This window comes from Penaeus japonicus, unplaced genomic scaffold (assembly GCF_977035675.1).
Source record: "Penaeus japonicus unplaced genomic scaffold, GWHDUDI00000001_assembly GWHDUDI00000029, whole genome shotgun sequence".
NCBI classification, from domain to species: domain Eukaryota; kingdom Metazoa; phylum Arthropoda; class Malacostraca; order Decapoda; family Penaeidae; genus Penaeus; species Penaeus japonicus.
This window is the reverse complement of record NW_028234431.1, coordinates 5,504,143-5,509,142: the sequence shown is the minus strand read 5'-3', so window position 1 is coordinate 5,509,142 and position 5,000 is coordinate 5,504,143.

The following is a 5,000-nucleotide window of genomic DNA, read 5'->3' as shown; positions in this document are numbered from 1 at the left end:
GACGTCAGAACAGACCCTGGTATTACGCCAATGAGAATAGTCGCAGTTAGGGATCTATAGTTCTGATTGGTTTATAAAAGTATGCTAATATAAAGGGATTACATGAGGAGAAAAAAATCAAAAGTCAGAAATATTTGGCATAACATCGACAGGTCAAAACCACAGACAGACAACAACAACAACAAAACAACTACAGTAACAACCACCATCGGAAATCATGTATCAACAAATAAATGAATCAAAACAAATAACTGAATAAATAAAGCGTGTCTTTATAATCAGGACCAAAAAAGTTGGAACAATTATGAACACATCGTCATAACACACGCCAATAACCTTTCATACAAGTTTTTTTTTTTTTTTTTTTTTTTACGTAATAGCAGGGGCCTTATCTCCTACACCCCCCCCCTTGTCTACTGTTCTTCTCCCCTACCTCCCTCCCCCTATCTCTCTCCCCTCCTCCCTTCTCCCTCTCCCCTCCTCCCTTCTTCCCCCTCTCTCCCTTCTTCCCCCCTCTCTCCCTTCTTCCCCCCTCTCTCCCCTCCTCCCTTCCCCCCTCTCTCTTCCCTCCCCCCTTCTTCCCCTCCCTCGTCCACTCTCCTCGCTCTCCCCCACTCCTTCCCCTCGCCCTCTCTCCTCTCTTTCTTTTCTCCTTCTCCTCCTCTTCCCATCCCCTATCCTATTCTCTCCTTCTCTTTCTCCCTCTCTGTACCCTGCTTACTTCCTCTTCCCTTCTCTCTCCCATCCTCTCTTCCCCTCCTCTTCTCTTTCCTCTCTCTCCCCTCTCCTTTTCTCTGTCTCTCCGCCCCTTTCTCTCTCACTGACACACACACACACACTCCCTCCCTCTCTCTCTCTCTCTCACTTCCTCCCACCCCCTCCGTCCCTCCCTCCATCTCTCTCCCTCCCCCCTCCCACCCCTCCCTCCCCCCTCTCTTACACACACACAAAAAAAGTCACAAATGATGATCATCCCAACAACAAAACAAATAAAACAAGCACTAAAACCTAACCCGGATGAAATGTACTTGTTTGGACAATCATTTAGCTCAGTGCTCCATCAGTCGACAACCAGGTGCTGTGTAATTTTGTAGTCCCTGCCAGTTAAATGAATGTTCCAACGCCATTGCCTTATCGGCTTCAATGCACATCACACTTTCAAAAAAAAAAAAAAAAAAAAAAAAAGCGAGATAGATAGTTAGATAGGTAGAGGTAGAGGATGAGATGGAAGGATAGATAGATAGATAGATAGAGAGATGTGGTGAGAGAGATGGATTGATAGATTAGTTGAGTTAGATGATGAGATGGATGGATTGATAGATAGATCGATAGATAGATGAGTAAAGAGATAGGGAGGGATGTAGATAGATAGATTGGTAGAGTTAGAGGATGAGATGGAAAGATAGATAGATAGGTAGATAGAGAGGTATGGTGAGATAGATGGATTGATAGATAGATAGATAGATAAGTAAAGAGATAGGGAGGGATGTAGATAGATAGATTGGTAGAGTTAGAGACAGATGGATAGATAGATATGGTATGGAGAAATAGAAATAGATAGATAGATAGACAGATGAGTAAAGAGACAGAGAGATATAAAGATAGATAGGTAAAGTTAGAGAGAGAGAGAGAGAGAGACAGAGAGAAGGAGAGAGAGAGAATAGGAGAAAGGGAGAGAGAGACAGAGACAAAGAGAGAGAGAGAAGGAGAGAGAAAACGAGAGAGAAAGAGCGCGCGCACAAGAGAGATAGAGAAATAGAAAGACAGACAGATAAACAGACACAAACCAAAAACCCCAAAAAAACGAGAATTATACAGCGAGAGAAAGAATGACAGATAAAAAGTTTCCCAAACAAACCCCATCCTCCTCCTCCTCCCCCTCATCCCCACCACCCCCTCACACCCTCACCCTCCCCCCCCTACCAACCCCCCCACAGATATTCTCACATTTTGCCACTGATTCAAATTACACAGGTAGAAAATTGTATTATCCAACCCGGCCGTTGATTTTGCTGCAGGTAAAATCATGGGCTGCATTATTCCCCCAAAACTGTATTCGAGGCAGATTTTCCGTCAACGCGAAATGAAAATGTTTCATAATACTTCGTTCAGGTGGTGGGTGTGTAGTTGCTTTTGTTTTTGTTCGTTGCGGAGGAGAGAGGTGGAGAGAGAGAGGGACGGGAAGGAGGAGGGGAGGAGAGAGAGAGAGAGGAGGAGAGGAGGAGGAGAGAGAGGGATGGGGGAGGAGGGGAGAGGGAAGAGAGAGAAGGAGGAGAGAGAGGGAAGGGGGAGGAGGGAAGAGAGAGGATAGAAGCGGAGAGGAGAGGAGAAAGAGGAGAATAGGAAAGAGGGGAGAGGGTAGGGGGTAAATGAGGGAGGAGGAGAGGCGGAGAGGAGAGGGAAGAGAGAGGAGAGAGAGGTGGAGAGGAGAGGGGACAGAGGAGAGAGGAGAGGGTGTAAATGAGAGAGGAGGAGAGGAAAGGGAAAAGAATGAAGAGAAAAAAAGGGGAAAGATAACAGAATAGGAGAGGAGAGATGGGAAAATCGAGAGATAAGCAGTGGATGAGGGGAAGTAAAAGGTGATAGGGTTAAGAGGCGAGAGAAGAACCCGAGAAGAGGAAAGGAAGAGAAGAAGAGGGGGAAGGAAGAAGAGGAGAGAGCCTGGGAGGGGAAGAGGAGAGAAGAGAAGGTGGAGAAGAGGAGAGAAGAGAGGGGGGAGAAGAGGAGAGAAGGAGACGAAAGGAGAAGTGAGGGGAAAGAACCTGCAAGGGAGAGAGAAAGAGAGGAGAGGAGCAAACCAGACCCTTTAAAGAGGGGAAACATCAAAACAGATAGAAAGAAAGAGGAAGAGAAAGTGAGAGAGAGAGAGAGAGAAAGAGAAAGAGAGAAAAAAAAAACACAAAAACAAAACCCACCCAAACACCCCCCAACCTCCACCCCAACCCACCCCCACCCCACCCCCCCCCAAAAAAAAAACAACAACCAAACAAACAACCAAAGTCTCAAAACCCCCTAAATACAAGAATACGAGACGAAACGCCACGGGAAAAGGGACGAAACGCAACGAGAAACGGCCGTAAGAGCATTATCCCCTTTTCGCATTGTCTGTTAAAAGCTCCGATCGCCACCTGTTGCCAAATGTCGCCTGGTCTGAAGCCGAGATTTTCAGAGCCCAGGTCGGCCGTCGGGGATCATAGGAAGGGACCCAGATGAGCATTGCTCTGGCCCCATTTTCAGGGCGTTTTTGGCTTTTTTCTTTCATTTTTTTTTGGGGGGGGGGTTCTTCTTTATTATTTGCGGGTTTGGGTTTGTTTGTTGTTTTTTTGGTTTTTCTTTTATCTTTTGGGGTTCTCCTTTATTATTTACGGGTTTGGGTTCATTGTTTTTTTGTTTTGTTGTTGTTTTGTTTGTTGTTGTTGTTGTTGCTATCTCTCTGATTTGTTTCTCTTTCTTTAATTTTGTTTCTTTTCTTCTTCTATTTTCTGTTTCTGTTGCCCGTTTTTATTGATTTATTTTATTCTATTTTTTCCTGGTTTACTTGTTTGTTTGTTTTCCTCTCCTTGCTGTTTCTCCTTCTATCTCTCTCTCTCTTAATCTTTCTCTTTATTTTTTTTCCTTCTCTATCTTTACTATTTTTTCCTGTTTTCTTTTCTGTTTTATTTTTTCTTCTCTTTTTCTGTTTCTCGTATTTCTCTTTCGCATTTTTTTTCTTTTCTATCTTTTTATCTCTCATATTTATCATGTTTAGAAAAAAAAAAAAAATCTGTTTTGTATATATATTCCGCGTTCTATTTCTCTCACTTTTCATTTTCTCTTTCTCGTATATTTTTCTATCTTTTATTCATATTTTCCTCTTTCTCCCTTTTACATTTTCTCCATTTTTTCCTTTTTCTCTCATGATTTGTATGTTATTTTCTCTTTTTTCTGTTTATTTTTTTGTTTTATTTTCTTCCATTCTCTATTGTTCTTTTTCCCTTGTTTGGTTTTCTCTTTTACCTGCTCTTTCTCTGTCTGCTTCTGTCTCTTGTCTTCTCTCGCTTTCTCTCTGTCTCTGTCTCTCTCTCTCTCTCTCTCTCTCTCTCTCTCTCTCTCTCTCTCTCTCTCTCTCTCTCTCTCTCTCTCACTCTCACTCTCACTCACTTAATCATTCTCTCCCCCCTCTCTCTTACACAATCTCTCTCTCTCTCTCTCTCCCTCCCTCCCTCCCTCCCTCCCCCTCCCTCCCTCCCTCCCTCCCTCCCTCCCTCCCTCCCTCCCTCCCTCCCTCCCCCTCTCTCTCTCTCGCACCGCCACATGTAATTCTAAAACACAGAAAAACAGTCCTTAATCACACGTCACTGTCTACCTTGTTTGTGTTCCTCTGACTTGAAATAGAACAATCCAGGATAATCCTCCTTGAACCTCTGAACCTTTGAACCTCTAAACCTCTGAACCTCTAAACCTCTGAACCTCTCAACCTCTGAACCTCGAGTCGATATCAGGGTTTAGGAATATTGGGTGTGTGTGGGGTGGGTGGGAGGGGAGAGGGAGGGGATGAGGGAGAGGGAGGGAAGGAGGGAGGGAGGGGGTAAGGGAAGAGGGAGGTGGATAAGGAAGCAAAGAGTAGAAGAAGGGCGGGAGGGAGAAGGGAAGGTGGGAGGAGGGGTAGGAAGGGAGGGAGGGAAAGGGAAGGAAAAGGAGGGGAGTGAGAATAGAGGAAGGATAGGGAGGGGGGAGGGAGAGAGAGTAGAGACAAGGATGAGAGGGGGGATGAGAAGAGAGTTGAAGGGGGGAGGGGGAGGGGGGAATGGGAAGGGGAACAATGGTTCATGTTCTCTTTCATTTTGTTCTTTAATCTGTGTTCTCCTGTTCTCTCTGAGTCATCATATGTAGTGTTCATGTGACGTAAAGGAGAAAGTGTGAATCAGAGTGACAGGAGGGGGGGGGAGGTACGGAAAGGGAAAGAGAAATGGAAAGAGAGAGAGATAAAAAAAAGAGATGGATAGATAGATAGATAGACA